General features: G+C 43.5%; 1 long non-coding RNA gene across 1 annotated transcript; it reads left to right on the top strand.

The window, feature by feature from the left end:
- Positions 1–4,296: 4,296 nt before the first annotated feature.
- On the top strand, positions 4,297–13,242 carry LOC121870792. Its single transcript, XR_006089777.1, has 3 exons — positions 4,297–4,378; positions 12,638–12,736; positions 12,940–13,242. It is a non-coding gene; the product is annotated as an uncharacterized LOC121870792 (long non-coding RNA).
- Positions 13,243–21,273: the final 8,031 nt, after the last annotated feature.

The raw sequence follows: 21,273 nt of genomic DNA, 5'->3' as shown, positions 1-21,273 counted from the left end.
GGTGAGAAAAGTTCCTTGAACTCTTCAATCAGGGGAGAGAACTTATTGGACGGCAAAAGACAGGTGATAGTGTCCGTGTCTTTGGCACGTGAACCCTGGATCTTGCGTGCTGTAGGCTCATGGAAGAGGCGAAGGTGGCTTAGGTCGACTCCGAGCTTGTGAAAGGTGAGGAAGTCGAAACCAAGGATGGGTTGAGACACGTCTGCAACTACGAATGACCAGCATAAAGTCTTGGGGAAACCGAGGCCTAAGGCGAGGGTGCGTGCGCCGTAGAAGGCGATGGGAGTACTGTTGACGGTGAACAGGTCATAAGAGGGTTGCCTTGGCCTGTCTTGTCGTTTCCCGAGTAGGTGCAGTGGGGCTCACAGTGTTTAGCATTGGGGCCAAAACGCGGGTGATACCAGCAGAGGGTATATTCGTTGTGCTGGGGGTTGGCGGTGGTTTCCGGGGCAGGAAGGGCACGTCGGGGAATGTAGGGCGCGGTGCGTGGGTTAGGAACAGGTCTAGAGGCAGGTATGGAGGAGCAGAACTGTTCAATGGTGTTCATACTGCGGCTCAAGGTTTGCAGCAGGTCCCTCACGTCTTGTGAGGTACTGCTCGGCTGAGGGGTGTTGACCCGGCTTACAAGTTCGGATGTAAGTACTGGTGTGGGCGGGGGGTTGTCCGCGGCCGCCAGGCACGCAACCGTGCACTCGTTAGATATTCTGTCTGTCGCGGTTGCGTAGAGTTCAGGTGTCGTCGAGTAATCTACTGCGGACAGGATGGTAAGTACTTGTGTGGGGAGCTTTTGTGCGTGAAGCTGGGGCAGGATAGAGTCCGGAAGTCTGTCTGTGTGCCGGGAGTTCAGCCTACACATTTCGTCCCAGAGAATTCCCGGGGTTGAGTTTCCAAGGGAGATAGAAGATAGGTTCTGTAGGAGACTGGAGCGGGTCCGTCGGTAATGCGTTTTTAAGGCGTCCCGCAGGGTGGCGAATTTGTTGTTCTCTGGAGGGTTGGAAATAGTCCCTGATACATGCGTGGCGACTTCCGTGGGCAAGGCACAGAGCAGGGCGCCGTACTTTTGCTCGTCAGTAGCTTATGATCCGATGAGGGCTGCTTCCACATGAACTAACCAGTCCTCGACGTTGTGGTTGAATGTCGGTAGAGAGATTCGTCCGTCCATTCTTGCAAAAGTGTATCACACGGGCGTGAGATGGTGTCGTAGTGCGGTTGGTGTCGTCGTGGAGGAGTGGGGTAGCATGTGGTGTGGGTAAGGCAGTTGGCCTATGCTGGCAGCAGGCAGGACGATCTTCTTAGCTCCAGGAGTCAGGCAGCAGAAGGGAGTGTAGTGTTCACGGCTCCAGGGGTCACCATTTGTAGCATACTGTCGTGGCAGGTTGTCAGGGGCTCTTATTTGGCCTCACAAGTTACGTACATGAAATATATCCAACACTCAGGATTGAGGTAGAAATAAAAAATCACAGTGTTTCTCGTATATATATTGTTGCACAGCACAGTGTTAAAGACATACTAAGTCGGGCGAAGCTTGCTCAGAGTTCCTGTAGGGCGAGGAGCTTTCTGAGGGAGCGTGTGTGTGGAGCTGTTGAGGGATGTTGCTTCCTGGTGGCGGTAAGTAGAAAGAGGTCGATGAAGGCCAGGTGAGGTCTTATATAACCGCGGTAGGCGTGGCTTGATGGTAGGCCCCCGCTTTGTTGTTCGGCGTCGCTGGTTACCTGACCTTGACCACAAGGGATACACAGTTAGATTCGCGGGGGTCGGCCAGTCAGCGACACACGGCGTTTGTAGGGGAGGCCTCCACTACACAGCTACACAAGAGAGCAAACCTTCTAGCAATCAATGTAGAAATACACAACAAAGCCGCAAATACCTGTATTTGGAACAAAGTGACTGAACTCAACACAGAAACTTACCAAAACTGGATAAATAATATAAACAACGAAGAATTCCAAGAACACAGTTGGTTTAAATCAGCCAGGAAGAAAGTAATTGAACCACCTCCTGCCCCAATATACTGTACACACAAAACATTAATAGAGAGAACAAAAGATGAGTGACCTACCAGCTCCACTAAGAGCCTGGCAGGCCTCTCCATACAGTGTACCTTTAGACTAACACAACTAACACTGAACTAACACCTTAACAAAAAACAAAAATGTGACTACCCTACCAGCTACACAAGGACCTGGGCGGGCTCACTAACTCCATCCCAGTATATATACTGTACAAAAATAAATAAATAAATAAATAAATAAAATAATTAAAAATAATAATAATAAGCAGCACTATATAAATAAACCAATATTAATACAAAGGTCTGACGACCCAAGGGTGCAGAACAAAGATAAAACACTAATAGGAAAGATGAAGCTATCTGGTTGAGCCCAGATTCTTTCTACTCCTACTGTATTTCAGTTTCACCACTTTTTCTTCAACCTCTAATAATCTTCTTTCACCTCATAACTAATGACTCCGTACCGTACCGACCTATCTCTTTCTACCTACACCAACCAACAAGCAACACCTCCTCCTCCTGCCTGGCGGCCCTCGCTCCCGCCGACGACCATGGCGACCCGCAAGCTGGTCCTCCTCTGAGCACCCTCACCAACCAGCTCTCTCTACTCAACGCTTGTAACCATGCTGCCTTCCCAGCACCAAGCTGCATTGCACATCCAATACAACATGTATACATAGTGAGTTTCTTTCTCCACCCCATCCTGAGTGTGAACCAATATATCGTACCCCACTAGTACATCCTCTCTACAGGAAGTTAGTTGACTCAATATGACACATGTATACAGACGACTCAAGAAGTATTGTGTTATTATACATGAACATTAATTATTTAATAAAGAAAACGATTAAAACATCTGGTAAATATACAAAATACAGAACAAATAAAGGTGATTTGGCACCAGCGCATAAACCATCGAGCAGTGACATGATTGTAGGCGTATTAACAATGTTTTTAGGTTTTATTTTCTTTAATAAATTATCTTTGTGTTTGTTATTATTTTCTATCACAAGCAACAGTTACTTTCATGTATATAATGATGGGAATGAACGCGGTGACGAAACGGGTAGAGCAGTGGTGACGAAACGGGTAGAGCATGAGGGGTACGATGTATTGGTTCACACTCAGGATGGGGTGGAGAAAGGAAACTCCCAATGTGCTCTCTGTATACATGTTGTATTGGATGTACAATGCAGCTTGGTGCTGGGAAGGCAGCATGGTTACAAGAGTGATGTAGAGAGAGCTGGTTGGTGAGGGTGCTCAGAGGAGGACAGCTTGTGGGTCGCCATGCTTGCCGGCGGGAGCGAGGGCCGCCAGGCAGGCGGAGGAGGAGGTGTTGCTGGCTGGTTGGTGTAGGTAGAAAGAGAGAGATCACCACGAGGTCAGGTCTTAAATAGCGGGGGTTGGCGTGGCTTAGTAGTTGACCCCCGCTCCATGATGTATGGCGGCGCTGGTTGACCTAGACCACGAGGAATACACTGGGGAATTCGTGGGGTCGACTACTCAGCGACAAACAGCGTTTGTAGGGGAGAAATGCACTACAAGCAGTGGTGACGAAAGGGGCAGACCCCATTTACATGTTTTATGCAGAAGAAAGTAAAAAATAAATAACACTGTGTAATACAAACACTTTTATCACCCAATATAAGAGCATAAAACAATAAAATAATACACAGATCAAGTTATGAAATAATAAAAGAATATTTACTTTTATCCTCTTGGCAGTACAGCTCAAACACTTATTCATTTATAAAAGTTAACCTTCGCAAATTAATGTAAACTCATAGCACTAATTTTCATAGCCGAGGTGTACCGTAGCAGAGGCTAATGAATATATATGTAAAATTATCGGCCAAAGAAAGTATATAAAGTACTTTCCTTGGTACTGGGGGGAGGAGTGGATGGGAGCTGATCAGTGTTATATTATTACCACGAACTAAATTATTTATTGCTTAGCCTCAACTAACTAATATATACCTAACATAACTACCTGATGATAGTTAATTATTCCTCAGTGTTACTATAACTTCCTGGTGATAGTTTATTATCAATTAGTGTCACGATAACTACCTGATGATGGCTTAATATTACTTAGTGTTCTGTTTATAATACAATAATAAGTAGATGTAATACAATTATTTAAAAGTGTATCAGTAGTAGAGTAAAGTTTGTTTTTCCTGATAATATTAGGTAAATAATAATTGTTTAAACTATGTGATGTTAGTTTATATTATTATATTAGGTAAAGTTGAGTTGTTCGTGGTAAGTTATTAACAGTGTTCATAGCCTCACTTGTAAACATTAAGTCGACCAAAATGTGTTAATTAAAATACAAACTTGGAGGATTTAATACTTCACTACGTCACTGTGAGTTGTTTATTAACTTATATATAGCCAAGGTGAACCGTGGTACTTTAGTAAGACGTGTTACCTGTCTAGTACAGTACTGTCTGTTGGTGGGTAATGTGTGTCACTACCACCAGTTGTTGGTGCACATGGAGAGTGTAGGGACAGTGTCACTACTGTTGTTGTTAAAACAGACTCAGTCAGCCAGCGGCCTTACTTGATGGAGAGTCACCACCAACACATGTTACCAGAAGCAACACCAGCTGAGTCACCACCAACACATGTTACCAGAAGCAACACCCACTACTGCAACACTTAACACCAGCTGAGAGTCACCACCAACACATGTTACCAGAAGCAACACCCACTAACACCAGCTGAGTCACCACCAACACATGTTACCAGAAGCAACACCCACTAACACCAGCTGAGTCAATACCAACACGTGTTACCAGAAGCAACACCCACTACTGCAACACTTAACACCAGCTGAAAGTCACCACCAACACATGTTACCAGAAGCAACACCCACTAACACCAGCTGAGTCACCACCAACACATGTTACCAGAAGCAACACCCACTACACCAGCTGAGTCACCACCAACACATGTTACCAGAAGCAACACCCACTACTGCAACACTTAACACCCGCTGAGAGTCACTGAGTCACCACCAACACATGTTACCAGAAGCAACAACCACTACTGCAACACTTAACACCCTGAGAGTCACTGAGTCACCACCAACACATGTTACCAGAAGCAACACCCACTACTGCAACACTTAACACCAGCTGAGAGTCACTGAGTCACCACCAACACATGTTACCAGAAGCAACACCCACTACTGCAACACTTAACACCCTGAGTCACTGAGTCACCACCAACACATGTTACCAGAAGCAACACCCACTACTGCAACACTTAACACCCGCTGAGAGTCACTGAGTCACCACCAACACATGTTACCAGAAGCAACACCCACTACTGCAACACTTAACACCAGCTGAGAGTCACTGAGTCACCACCAACACATGTTACCAGCAGCGACACCCACTACTGCAACACTTAACACCAGCTGAGAGTCACTGAGTCACCACCAAACACATGTTACCAGCAGCAACACCCACTACTGCAACACTTAACACCAGCTGAGAGTCACTGAGTCACCACCAACACATGTTACCAGAAGCAACACCCACTACTGCAACACTTAACACCAGCTGAGAGTCACCGAGTCACCACCAACACATGTTACCAGCAGCAACACCCGCCACTGCAACACACACCAGCTGAGAGTCACTGAGTCACCACCAACACATGTTACCAGAAGCAACACCCACTACTGCAACACTTAACACCAGCTGAGAGTCGCACAGGTGCACCACAACCGCGTGTTACCAAACAGCACCCGCTGCTGCAACACCCAGCCCAGCTGAGTCACTACCAACACATGTTGCAGAAGCAGCACCCACTACTGCAACACTTTAGCACCAGCTGAGTCACTGAGTCACCACCAACATGTTACCAAGCAACACCCACTACTGCAACACTTGCTTACCAGCCTGAGAGTCCCATGAGTCCACCCTGCCCTGTATTACCAAGCAACACCACCTACTGCAACACTTAACACCAGCTGAAGTCACTTTGAGTGCACCACCAACACATGCATGTTACCAGAAGGAACACCACTACTGCAACACTTAACACCAGCTGAGAGTCACTTTGGGTCTCCCACCAACACACATGTTGCCAGAAGCAACACCCACTACTGCAACACTTCGCTTACCGAAACGGTACCACCAACACATGTTACCAGAAGCAACACCCCACTAACACCAGCTGAGTCACCACCAACACATGTTACCAGAAGCGGCACCCCTAACACCAAGCTGAGTCAGCGCAACTTACGGTGTTGCAGAAGCAACACCCACTGCACCACTGGCAGCAGCACCAGCTGAAGAGTCACTGCAGCACATGTTGCCAGAAACGCTTGCCACTGGCACCAGCTGAGTGCACAGCACATGTTACCAGAAGCAACACCCACTAACACCAGCTGAGTCACCACCAACACATGTTACCAAGGAAACGCAGCACACCGCACTACTGCAACACTTAACACCAGCTGAGAGTCACTGAGTCACCACCAACTTTTGCTTGTTGCAAGCAACACCCACTACCGCAGCACTTAACACCAGCTGAGAGTCACTGAGTCACACCAACACATGTTACCAGAAGCAACACCCACTACTGCAACCCACTTAGCACCAGCTGAAGTCACTGGTCACCACCAACACATGTTACCAGAAGCAACACCACTACTGCACCACTTAACACCAGCTGGAGTCACTGAGTCACCACCAACACATGTTACCAGAAGCAGCACCCACTGCTGCAGCACTTAGCACCAGCTGAGGTGCTGAGTCACCACCAACCGCGTGTTACCAAACAGCACCCACTACTGCAACACTTAACCCCGCTGAGAGTCACTACCAACACATGTTACCAGAAGCAGCACCCACTACTGCAACACTTAGCACCAGCTAGTCACTGAGTCACCACCAACACATGGCTTACCCGAAGCAACACCCACTGCACCGCGGCACTTGGCACCAGCTGAGAGTCACTGGGTCACCACCAGCACATGTTACCAGGAAGCAGCACCCACTACTGCAACACTTAGCACCAGCTGAGAGTCACTGGGTCACCACCAGCACATGTTACCAGAAGCAACACCCACTGCTGCACCATAACACCAGCTGAGTCACTGCGATTACCACCAACACACACATGTTACCAGAAGAGAGCAGCACCCACTACTGCAACACTTAACACCAGCTGAGAGTCACTGAGTCACCACCAACCGCGTGTTACCAAGAAGCAACACCCACTACTGCAACACTTAACCCCGCTGAGAGTCACTACCAACACATGTTGCAAGAAGCAACACCCACTGCACGCAGCACTTAGCACCAGCTGAGTCACTGAGTCACCACCAACACATGTACCAGAAGCAGCTTACCCCGCTACCCGCAGCTTACTTAACACCAGCTGAGAGTCACTGAGTCACACCAACACATGTTTACCAGAAGCAGCACCCACTGCTGCAACACTTAGCACCGGCTGAGAGTCACTGAGTCACCACCAACACACATGTTACCAGAAGGAACACCCACTACTGCATACTTAACAGCTGAGAGTCACTGAGTCTCCACCAACACATGTTACAAGCAGCACCCACTACTGCAACACTTACCTGCCAGCTGAGGTCACTGGAGTCACCACCAACACACGTGTTACCAGAAGCAGCACCCACTACTGCAACACTTAGCACACCTCCAATATTAAACAAATTTAAAACGTTTAATTTCACTGTTTTGTAGTGAACACTGTCCCAGTTATGTAAAATGTGTTAAAACTTGGTTATTTCTAATTAGCATTGGCGTAGCCTAACCTAACCCTAACCTAACCATATTTGATAACAAAGCAAATTGGCGAATCATTTGGTAGAAGACGCGCCAACCCTATAACCAAAACCAAACCAAACCCTAACCTAACCTAACCTAACCTAACCTAACCTAGTATGTTGCGATGACAAAGAGGTGGTGGCAGAAGCATTGTTAGAAGACCTTGCCCATCTAACCAAAACAAACTTGATCTAACCTAACCTAACCTAACCCTAATAATAACCTTTTCAGAACCCCGGCATATTAAACAGAAAGGCACCTGTGCTTGAGAAGATTGTAATTTGACGTTTTGTGGACGAAAAACCTGAGAGCAGCACACGCCTGATCTGTGTGGCTCGCCAAGCCTACACTGGTGACTGGCGTTGAGTGGAGATGATTGGCTTTATTGTACGCCGCGTACCACCGAGACAAGTGATGATAGCCAGAACAAAGTAGTTCTGCTTCGATGCCTAATTAACTCCACCGGAAACGAAGCAATTACCTAAAAGTATGGCCATATCAAAACTTATTGATGAAAATATAATAATAAATTTTAATTATAGTTAATATGACTTACAAACTTGGGGCAGCAACCAGTTGGAGGTAGTGAAGCGGCTGCCTCTCACCTCTCCACCTGGTGTAACACAACACACTATGTGAAATATTACTTATAGTACATTTTGTTGTTTCTCCCATCTAGTTGTCTCTCTGTCTATAGTTGTCCACCTGTCAATAGGCCCAAATTCGGGGCGGTAGTTTGAGCCTGGGATTTGAGCTCGACTTAGGTGTCTTGGTCCCGGAGTTCCTTGAGCCTAGATTTCTTGCGGTGGTTGTGCCGCAATTTCAGAACATGCGGCTTGAACCGGATCTGGTAATCTGTTCCGTTTTTTTCTTCCAGTTCACGAGCAAAGTTACTTTTTATTATTATAATTATGGTCAAATTATAATGATTTGTAATTTTTCAATGTTACAACCTGGCTGTGATGTCAGATGATAACAAAAGATTCATAGAGGAAGAACAATTGCCATACAATTGTTGACATAATCAGGACCCGGCATCAATATTCATTACCAAACAAAGATGAATAATACTGGTATTAGTAACCCGGCTAGGTTTGGTTAGGTTAGGTTTTTCTCTCAACATTGATTCAATTATACAGTAAAGAGCCTCTGGTAACAAGTAGCATCCTGTGTACACGTGGGCTGGTGTCTTGCCACAGTGTGGATGTGGGTCACACTATAATAATAACCCATTATGAGTACATCCTTCTTTCCTCACACTGTTGGGCGCCCTGCCTTCTTCTGTGTTTCCATACAAATCAATACTCCTCTAAACGGGTCGCTACTCTGGCGGTGTACAGTCTGGCGGTGTACATTGATATAACCTGTGGCCGGGTGGGTTGGTGACCTGTGGCCGGGTGGGTTGGTGACCTGTGGCCGGGTGGGTTGGTGACCTGTGGCCGGGTGGGTTGGTGACCTGTGGCGGGTGGGTTGGTGACCTGTGGCCGGGTGGGTTGGTGACCCTGTGGCCGGGTGGGTTGGTGACCTGTGGCCGGGTGGGTTGGTGACCTGTGGCCAGGTGGGTTGGTGACCTGTGGCCGGGTGGGTTGGTGACCTGTGGCGGGTGGGTTGGTGACCTGTGGCCAGGTGGGCTGGTGACCTGTGGCCGGGTGGCTGGTGACTCAGGCCGGGTGGCTGGTGACCTGTGGCCGGGTGGGCAGGACCCAGGCCGGGTGGGCTGGTGACCCAGGCCGGGTGGGTTGGTGACCTGTGGCCGGGTGGCTGGTGACCTGTGGCCGGGTGGGCTGGTGACCTGTGGCCGGGTGGGCTGGTGACCTGTGGCCGGGTGGGCTGGTGACCCAGGCCGGGTGGGCTGGTGACCTGTTGCCGGGTGGGCTGGTGACCTGTACGGGTGGGCCAGGACTCAGGCCGGGTGGGGCTGGTGACCCAGACCGGTGGTGACCTGTGGCCGGGTCGGCTGGTGACCTGTGGCCGGGTCGGCTGGTGACCTGTGGCCGGGTGGGCTGGTGACCTGTGGCCGGGTCGGTTGGTGACCTGTGGCCGGGTTGGGCTGGTGACCTGTGGCCGGGTCGGTTGGTGACCTGTGGCCGGGTGGGTTGGTGACTTGTGGCTTGTTGGACTATTACCCATAAAAAAAAATATATAAATATACAGTGGGGTATGCTATAACGAATCTAATTGGTTCTAGAACCTTGTTCGTTATAGCATTTGTTCGTTATAGGATTCGCTCGTTCCAGGCCCCCAAATACAACCACTTAACACTGAAAAATATAATATTAAATTGTAAAAATTGTAAAAAAGTGCATGCATATGCATCTAAACCCCTGAAATAAAGACTATCATTAATACTTGTAATAAAAATCAATAAATTAGTGAGAAAAATTTTTTTAAATAATGTTCGTTGTAGCAGTTTCGTTCGTTATAGCATTCTCAATTTTATAGGTAAAACCGTTTGTTATAGGAATATTCGTAGTAGGATCCGTTCGTTATAGCATACCCCACTGTATATATAGCCTGTGTTCCGGCTTATGAATGTCTTCACATAACCTAACCTAACCATTCTTCATTAAAACTTAAATATTCACAATTTCCTTCAATCAACAACTCTTCACTGACTTACTGTGCAGTGAGAGTAGAATGGGTGAAGCTTTTATCCCTCACAACTCTTAAAAGATATTCAGAAATATATTCATTATGCACAATACACTAATTGATATGTGTATATTACATAACTGTAAACGCCTTGGTTAAGGTCGTTCAGGTGACGGGCAAGTCGAAGGGAATGATTGAAACTCTCCTTTTGACTCATTCAATATTTATTGATGTGCTCAAAACCTACAGAGGCGATGTTCATAATATTACATGGTGGTCCATCTGATACATAATGAGTTAGTCTCACACAATTTTTTCTTAATTACTATTTATTAAACATAGTGACATAACACAAAGTTCATAACTCTAGTAATCTTAGTTATGCTTCATTCTGCATTGTCTTATTACTCCAGATAAGGCAGAAACGAGTAGGTGTAATTAGTCAACAATATTTCAGTACCGAGGGGTATGTCATCACTTGGCTGTACTTACAAGTGCAGGTCAATGCAGATCAGTATGGTGTTCCAAGAGACAACAGTACTGAGTAAATTGTCCCAACACAAATTCTCAGACAGGATTATGAGTCGGTGTTCATCAGTGCCAGCAGAAGGCTGGTCTTCACAGCCTCACGAGAGTGAGCGATCTGTCTCATGGCGGGGCGGGCACCACCACCACCCGCCGAAGACAGTCCACTCAGCAGAGCCAGGACTTGTCTGTAAACACTTCTACATCTGGCAAGGTCACGGGTCAAAAGATTTAATGGCATCACACGCCAGCACTGTAGCTGAAGCCATCGGCAATAACAGTCATTATTCTAATTTTTATACAATTTATTACTTGTCACTGTTTAAGATGGAGGAGACAACCACCTCGTTACAGCCTCATGGATCGTTAAAGTTGATGGTAGTTAAGATCTTTGTGTCGTCCAATTGAGGTGGGGGTAATTATATAGGACTAACCCAAGAGCAAAATGGATTGATAACTATTATAAAAACGTCAGATTTTCATTGTTATATTATAGTGAACACTGTTTGTGGTAATGTTAGTAAATGGATGTTTTTTAAATAAACGCTGCTTAACATTTGTGGTTATGAAGGACAAACCTAACCAAACAAACCTACCTAACCTAACTTCCCCGGTATATTAAACAGATAAAACTTACTATACGGTGATATTTGAGACATTTTCTGGATGTGAGATGATACAGCAGCATTGGCACTATGGCGGGTTAGTCCCATATATTAACCAAGGTGGGATTTTGGGTCATTTTTATTTTGGGAAAGATTCTTTTATTTAATTGAAGTAAAAAAATTTTTGAGGAAGTATTTGGTTCTTTTTTTATTTAATTGAAGTAAAAGAAATTGGTTATAAGAATGTGGTACTTTTTATTTATGGTTAAATTACAGTTTGTAGTAAAAAATTAGCTTTTGAGACATTTTGGGAACTTTACTGTAAAATTTCAGGTTATTATTTTTGTCACTATTTGGTGGGATCCTAATCTAACCAAATCATGTCTTCGATGGTATTTTAATTCTCTGGGAAAGGAAAAATCACAAGACGCTTCACAATATCGACGTTTATAGATAATTAAACCCTTATGGCAGTGGGATATAACTTATGAATTTACCAGGTGTTATCCATTAGTGACTAGTAAGTGGTATTAAGAAAGTTGTTGACCAGAGTTAACTTGTGGTCCTTCTGCAGCTCTTCACAGTCTGCTTGGTTCTTGGTTTCCCGAAATAACTTGGCGTCATCAGCAAACATTTGTATGGAGGAGTGTACAACGTCAGGCATGTCATTATGAAACAAACAAACAACAGCGGGCCAATACACTGCCCTGTGGTACCCCGCTTGTGACAGGTACGGATGACGATTTCGTGCCATTAATCACCACACACTGCTTGCGGTCATGGAGAAAGTCTTCTATCCACGCTAGGACATTTCCCCGAATTCCGTACCCTTCCAGTTTGATTTTCAGCCTTTCTTGGGGTACACTGTCGAAAGCCTTGGCAAAATCTAGGTAAATATTGTCGATATTACCACCCCGTTCCAGAATATGGGTCCAAGTACCCAATACCTTGAGCAATTGTGTTAAACAGGAGTGCCCCGGCATAAAACCGTGTTGGCAATCCTTTAGAAGGTTGTTTCGTCTCTTAACATGTTGAAACAGAAAATTATCTGAGTTTCTACAAAAAGAGTGACAGGGTTATTTTGTTTACAGTTGACGGCTCCAATACGCTGTTACTGTAGTGTTAAGACAACTACCATATTGCAGCCTCGCTGATCATGGTTAATGAAGTTCCTCGTGTCATTGGTCGAGGTAAGATTTTCTAAAGTGTTTCTTTATTTTCTTTAAAAAGGTTTATGGAAATGCCTTAATTTAACCATAATATTGTATTAAAATGTTTGAAGATTTAATGAGTTCCTGTATAATATAATACTGTACAGTACTGTATACATATTATATAATATTACTGCCCAGAGTATTTAATTTATTAGTTGTTAAAATGTTATTCATTCCAGGACGGTGACGTGAAGATGTAAGATATGGGCCACAAGATGAAGGTTTGTTTTGGTTAACGGGTCTCATGCTGCACCACATTGGAAACTCTCTGCTGTAACATAAGGTACAGTACAGTGTATATCTTTGTGGTTTTAGTTTTTATGAAGGATCTGGGATCACTGTTTAAAAATTCAAGTAATTATGTTAATGACCTTTGAAATAATTAGATATTTTATGTAGATTACGCTGTGCCCGTAAGTTTTAAAAGGCCTTTATGGATGGTCTTAAATATGTTGACCATCTTTACTGTATGAAGTTAGTTTCACGGTGTCAAAATATTTGTCAAATATGGTTGACCTAATACCTTTGTCTTCAGCACTTGGGGTAAAAAAATAGTTTAAATATCCTACAAAGGTACAGGGTACTACTTTACCTGATTTTAAGTCTAGTTTCACAAATTAGTTATTGTGTTAATGACTTTTTGAAACAATTAGATATCTAAAGTAGATTACTTAGGCTTTGCCCGTATTTTATTAAAAGGCCTTCATATATGTTTTATAAATAATATACTGTAGACTATTGGGGTGTCGACGGCATGGAAAAGCCAGGAAACTTTACAAACAAATGGGGTATTTTATTTGGGTTAAGTTATACTTAGATATAGTTTTATGGCATCAATCTTGGCATTAATTAATGCTGTACTGTATAATAGGAAAATAATTACTGTACTTTTAGGAACATTCCACAACAATAATGATGATAGTTCAAGTTAGTGATCAAATATTACAGGTTATACCTACTGCCGTGAGTATTGTCCAGTGAATTGTTCTTATAATGGACTTGTTCCACGTTAATGAAGGTTCATATAGGTGGATAGTGGAGTGTTGACCCACGTTAGGTTAAGGTTGTCACCAGGGAGGGTCGCTAAAATATCTTCAGTGGTCCCTCCATTAACCGACACAATTGGTTCCACGGAGTCGTTCGTTAACTGAATCTACATACTGTAGTGTTATATATTAATAGAATATTAATAAATAAACTTAAAATAGTTAAACACAAAATGTTATTGTTTAAATTCATTTTAGTAAAATTGTAAATGCTGTCAAGCTATTCGGTTCAGCAGCCACTGACTTAAGTTTAGTTTAATATTAATATATATCTATTAGCGGGAATTTAATCAATAATAAAACATTATAATGAAAGTATGATTTATTTATATTATGTAATATTTATTAACCCTCTTTGATGTGTATGGTAAACCCGCACAAAATATTATATTAATTAAATGCGACAAGCTGGATATCCCACGGCCTTGAAAACTTCCCAAAATGAGACTACATGACATATTATGTATTGAGGTATAGGAGCATTTCCTGAATGCAATATAGCTTATTTTTGTACTATTTTGTTTGATATTGTCTGAATATGTAATGCTATTATCTAAATTTGCTGTTTAGTAAACTAAATTAATTAAATTATTTGCCATATACTGCGACATTGATTTATACCAATTTCCTGCATTTTTTGGGTATAAATGTCATTTTTCTAAAATTTGCACACATATGTGAATTTTTGTTCAGATTTGGAAAATATACTAAAAGTTCTTTCTAGGAAAACATATAGAAAATGTGATTATATGAAATTCATTTTGGCAGGATAATTGACACTTTTTGTGAACCGCGCCAAATTTAATTGACAGACCTAAAGGGTTAATAAAATACTTTTATTATAGTTTAATAATGAAAACTTGTAGTTACTGAAAGATAAGAGAGAGAATCGGACAAGATGTAGCAGGTCAACATCAACCAACGTGGCCGTCTTGTTTATTGTTGTTAATTTTGTGAGTACCGTCAACCCTCGCTTTACGCTGTCCCACATTCCGCGTTTCCACGTTTACACAGTGCCCTGCCAGAACCCAGGATGCTCACATTCCGCGGTGGGTGTACCCCTTTACACGGGTGAAGTATAATTTTTTTATTTAGCTCATAAAGTTCATACAATTTATCCGGCCAGAATATAATTTACATTGCTGGAATTCTTACAATTTGATGATCATTTTGAATATAAACATCATAGATTTTGCATTAGACATACAAATTTTAGATATAATGTTTACTCTGAGTAAATATGTTATATTTTGTGCAAAATATATGACATTTGTATTCAAAATATTCCTGGTATTTCAAGGAATCCAGCAATGTCAATTATATTATCCTAACTTTAATCTGAGGTATTATTTATTACTAAATGTTAAAATCTAGTTTTTTCACCCAACCTTTCTCTTGAAGGGAGGATTGGTGGGGGGTGGGGGGAGGGTTGGGACGGACCGACCATCTGGCCCGGTTGGAAGAGGGGGGGGAGGCAAGGTGGGGTACTTTCATTGACAGATAGTGTCGTGAAGAACATTTTTTTTTTTATTAACTGAAGATATTTGTTTTAGCTCATAAAATTCATACAAATTACCCAGCCAGAATATAATTTACATTGCTGGAATTCTTACAATTTGATGATCATTTTGAATATAAACATCATAGATTTTGCATTAGACATACAAATTTTAGATATAATGTTTACTCTGAGTAAATACAGTGGGGCATGCTATAACGAATCTAATTGGTTCTAGAACCTTGTTCGTTATAGCATTCGTTCGTTATAGGATTAATCCGTTCCAGGCCCCCAAATACAACCACTTAACACTGAAAAATATAATAAAATTGTAAAAATTGTAAAAAAGTGCATAAATATGCATCTAAACCCCTGAAATAAAGAATATCATTAATACTTGTTATAAAAAACAATAAATTATTAAAAAAAAATTAAAATTTTAAATAATGTTCGTTGTAGGAGTTTCGTTCGTTATAGCATTCTCAATTTTATAGGTAAAACCGTTCGTTATAGGAATATTCGTAGTAGGATCCGTTCGTTGTAGCATACCCCACTGTATGCTATATTTTGTGCAAAATATATGACATTTGTATTCAAAATATTCCTGGTCTTTCAAGGAATCCAGCAATGTCAATTATATTATCCTAACTTTAGTTTGAGGTATTATTTATTACTATACCTGGTTTTCCCCCCAAAATTTCTCAGAGAGGGAAGAGCCAGCGAGTGTAGTGTGAGAAGAGGGGGAGGGAGTTGAGTCCATTATTTGAATGGACATTAACTTAGCGACTGTATTTCTCTATTTCTCTTAAGTATTAATTGTGTGCATGTACCATCATATATATGGACACAAAGTAGTGCCTTCAGCTGTATATTATTATATTACTCTTATTAATTATGTATAGTAAAGTATTACAGAACATGTATTAATTCTATGTAATATTCCATTTATTGTGCACCATATTATGTATATAAATTATCACATTTATACTTTATGTATTCAGCTTGTGAATGCTGGCATCAGTATAGGCCAGCGCGTAGTAATACATAGATAGATGTAGAGGTAGTTAAGACTGAGTCCTGGTGGTGTGCCCACAGGCTTCCTGTGTCCTCTGTAATATTATCTCCCGTACGAGAATAGAACCTACTTTTAAAGACAACAAGTGTTTGTATATACCCTCAGTAGTATAGAACATTCTTTGGGTATCTGGCAATACGCTAGATGGCGCAGTGATTATTTCTCAGTGAGATGCAGTGGACCAAGCCTTCCCGCCCGGACTCTGTTTATGGCGTCTCTTCCACTTCAGCCGACAGCAAGACTACTACAAGCCTCTAGACTTACAGTGTTGTGAAGTGCTATGCTGTGTACAGTGCTGTGCTGTGAAGTGAAGTGTTTTGTGAAGTGTTGTGCTGTGTATTTTAGTCATAATTGTCTGTGCAAGTTGCAGTCAGCTGACTAAGGGAGCGGCCCGACAGTACATGCTCTCCCGTCTCTGGTCTGAGGGTGACTGAGGAGCTAGCCGACGCTGGCCACTCGCTCCTACGTCTGGCAGCGCGCCAAGTCTCTCCCCTCCCGCCAGGCACACACACACACACACACACGCATTCCCCTTATATTTCTGGTGACTTACTGTAAACTTCTGTAATTCTGTGCATAGATTACGAGGGACTGACCCGATCTTTTGCACAGATAGAGTACAGAAGCAGTCGGCATGTCTCACAGGGATCATAACGATACCCTGGACGATGGGGCTACGAGTTTTAGTGTGGGAGACATCTCCCCACCCACGATTACGCCCCACGCCCCCCACAGTGACAGTGCCGAATCACCCACAGAATCTCCTCGCTCGTCGCGAGCCAGCTCTCCTGCGATACATGCGTCCACAGATCTCCTTCAACTGATAAAGTGGATGGAAACTTCTCGACGCCAGGACGATATGGCAAGGAGAGAAGAGGAAGAAATTAGGTACAAAGAGTCTGAAAGACGACGCCACAAAGAGGAACAAACACGCAGAGAACTCGAAGACATACGTAGACGTGAGGATGACCTTAGAAGACAGGAGGATCAAGCCAGATTTGAAGCTTTGATTTCTCTGTTAGCCTCCCCACAACGTTCTACCGTACAAGATTCGTCTGCTACAACTGATGTTGATGCGACTAGAGGTACTGGTACCTCATTTTCCAGAGTCGGAACAACACCTCAAAAGGCTGCTGTACAGACGCCTCCCTCTCTGATGTCTGACGCTTCTTATCAGATGTTTCGGGAATGGCGTCGACGTTGGCAAGACTACGCAACAATGGTTGACTTGTCCAGTTTATCACAGCCGAAACAAATGATCCAGCTTCGTATGTGCTTGTCCTTAGAGACACAACGTACTCTCGAGCACACACTTCAAGTGCCTCCTACGACAACTCTGACGGTAGAGGCCGTGCTCGACAAGTTGCAGGAACACGTCAAGGGACAGCGCAACGAAGCACTCAGGAGAAGACAACTCCTCCAATGTAAACAGCTTGATGGAGAATCTTTTGACGCGTTTTTTGTAAGGCTCAAAAGGTGTTCAGAGGAAGTTGATGTTTGTCCCGGACATTCTCAAGTCTGTGAAGAAACACAACTTAAGACAATTATCTTAACGGGTGTCCGAGATGAAGAGCTAGTTCAGCGTCTCATTTCCCTCGACCCCACTTCCTCCCTTCAAGATGTTGTTACGAAATGTCGAGCGTACGAGGCCGCCAGGTGTGCGACTTCAGCTTTACGCTCACAGCCTGACCAGGTGAGGGCAGTGTCTTCCTACAGAAAGGGTAAGAAGCAGCAAGGTAACCCCACCCCTCACCCTCCAGCTACACCTTCAGCAGCAGCTTTGTGTAACAGCTGTGCGAGACAGCATAATGCCTCCCAGTGCCCAGCTGCTCAAAGCGTGTGCAGAAGTTGCGACCGCCAGGGTCACTGGGCTTATACAGTCAAGTGCCCTGCTAGCAAAGTTCAGTGTAGACTTTGTGGTCGTGTGGGCCATTATGACAAATGTTGTCGTAAGAAGACACATAAAGGACGCCACCTAGGATCCAAGAAGTCATCCTCAGGTAGTGCTGGCGCGCCCCCTCCTTCTGGCAAGCATCAAGACGCTGTGTCCAGTCGTTCCTGCCGTCGTGTACGTAGTTCCACAGACACGACGCCCCAGCACATCAATGTCGTCATTTCTTACGGTAACTCGTCATCCAGTCTTCAGATGTTACCTGACACCGGTGCTGACGTCTCAGTAATTGGTCCACAACATTTAGCAAGTTTGGGAATACCCCGGAGCAACCTACAGCCCCCTCCTCAGACAACGAAACTGACAGCTGATGGTTCCAAGATGGCTCCAGCGTTGGGATCTTTCTGGGCTACCCTTACCTTTGGTAAGCAGTCTTGCTCAGCCCGGATTGATGTTCATAATGGTATCCCGACTCCGCTCTTATCATGTGGCCATTGTCAAGAGTTGGCCATTATTTCCAAGGAATTCCCTAAACCTATCTTAAAGGTCACCCATGTCAACAGGTTGAAGGAATTCCCTATCTCTACTAACACGTCCCCTTCTGACGCAAGAGCTTACCTTCTCAAGGAGTTTGCTGACGTGTTGGTTAATAAGAAATCTTTAGGATCCACACCACTCAAGCCGATGGTGGGTCCACCTATGAAGATTCATCTTAAGGATGGTGCTACACCTTTTGCCATCCACACCCCTCGTTTGATTCCTCACGCCTACAAGGAGCTAGTTAGACAAGAGCTTGACTCCATGGTTGTTCAGGGAATCATCAAACCGGCCGGAGACGAACCTTCACCTTGGTGCCACCCTCTCGTCCCCGTCGCCAAACCTCGTGGTGGAGTACGGATCACGTTTGCTCAGGGAATCATCAAACCGGCCGGAGACGAACCTTCACCTTGGTGCCACCCTCTCGTCCCCGTCGCCAAACCTCGTGGTGGAGTACGGATCACCACCGATCTGTCAAAACTTAACCAACAAGTTTCCCGTCCGGCCCACCCTTCACCCACACCCTTCGCAGCTGTTCGAAGTGTGGACCCGAACATAGGTATTGTGTTGGAAAAAGTGGAGTTTGGGGGTCAGCTGGTCTCTATTTCATTTAATCCCATATGTTATGTTATTCACTTTACGCGTTTCTCACTTTCCGCGGTACCCTGTGGGTTACATTAACCGCGTAAAGTGAGGGTTGACTGTAAATGTTAATTTGTGGGCCTTCCTCCCTCCCTCGTGGTAAGTTAACATTATGTACAGTGGTCCCTCGGTTAACGAGATTTCGGTTAACGAGTTACCTTCCATAAGATTCTTAACTTTGGTTAACGAGCAATCCCTCGATTAACGAGTTTCTTACGAACCGACCTCCACATGTTTTAGCTTGCATTTTGCGGTCCACCAACTGTAGTATTAGTCCGCCAATACAGTAATCGGTTCTAGGGCTTAAATTCCTTACCCTTTTAGTAAATATCAAGAAGTTTATACTATTCAATAATTTTAAAAGTTTATATTAAATTTTTTAGTCATTTTAACAGTTATTGAACATAGTTGAAGGTAATGAAACTAGTTTGTGGCACGCCATCCAGCCTCTCAACACACCATACAGGCATCAGTCTTTGTGTCTTTTCAGTGGAGGTAACATCTTGCTTGAGACTCTCTCCGACTAAATGCTTTTTTCTGTGTTTACAAGCAAATTATTGGTCATTTTGAAATTTATTTTACATATTGACAATATATAATGCAGTGCAGTGTTGATTTAAAGAAAATAATCTTGAATCACACCAAGAGAACTAAAATTTTATGGGTGAAATGGCGCCATGGGGTGACTTCTCTTCCACCCCAATGCCTTCTCTTCTCCCTTCTCCTCCACCCTCATTCTAATTCCCATCATCATCATCATCATCCAGGAGCCTTCTACATACACACCTCAAAATAAGTGTACTTTACTACCTTTTTTGTTGACTTTAGGCTATTTTCGGTGAGCTGGAACCAATTACCCAAAAACCTATTGAAACAATGGTTTCGGTTAACGAGTTTTTCGGTTAACGAGTTTTTCGGTTAACGAGCAACCTTGTAGAACGGATTGAGCTCGTTAACCGAGGGACCACTGTATGTATGTATGGCCGTGTTAAGGTAATAACTAAGATACAGTACAACTAACGTGGTCGTCTTGTTTATTTTTTGTTAATTTTGTTAGTCAATGTAAAGGAAATAAATGTTTTACAGTAAAAGTCCAAAAATCCGGACCACCCGAGAATCCAGGCTTTTCGAAAACTCAATTTTTTTTTTTTTTTTAACTGGCTTTTGTGTGTATGTGCGCATGCGTGAGCGCCACAGCTGCACAGCGACAACAAGCAACCACGCGCGGTCGCCACTTTAAAACGAGCAATCAAACTGTGACAATGTATGTAATTTGGAGTCCTACTCTTTTCTTTTACAGAGTATACTGTACAAGCCCATAATAATGGCTCCTACAGTTGATAAACTTCGTTGTGTGAAGAGAAAGAAGAACACGTTGAAATTGAATGACAAACTTGAAATAATTAAAAAACTAGAACGTGGTGTGAGAAGTACTGTTTTAATGGAAACATACGACATTGGAAAGTCTACAATTTATGATATAAAAAAGGCAAAGAATAAAATTTGAATTCACAGCTTTTTCTTTAAAACTGCTCGTTTTGATAACTGAAGCATGCTATATTTGCTAATGAATAAACTATCAAAATGTACCTGTTCATCTCTTCTTTATTCTTCCTTAAATTTGAATTTTAAAAGTACTGCCTGAGAATCCGGAAAATCCGAAAATCCGGACCGACCTAATCCCCAAGCAGTCCGGATTTTTGGACTTCTACTGTATGTTATGTCGTTGATATCAACATACGGTAGAATGTTTTAGTTAAAGGTTGGTTAACCGAGATGGGCCGAGTTAGAGGCACAGCGGTCATACTATAATAACCAGTCATA

This window comes from Homarus americanus, unplaced genomic scaffold (genome assembly GCF_018991925.1).
Source record: "Homarus americanus isolate GMGI-L3 unplaced genomic scaffold, GMGI_Hamer_2.0 scaffold37164, whole genome shotgun sequence".
Classification (NCBI taxonomy): domain Eukaryota; kingdom Metazoa; phylum Arthropoda; class Malacostraca; order Decapoda; family Nephropidae; genus Homarus; species Homarus americanus.
The sequence above is the reverse complement of the archived record's forward strand: the minus strand, read 5'-3'. Positions and strand labels throughout refer to the sequence as shown.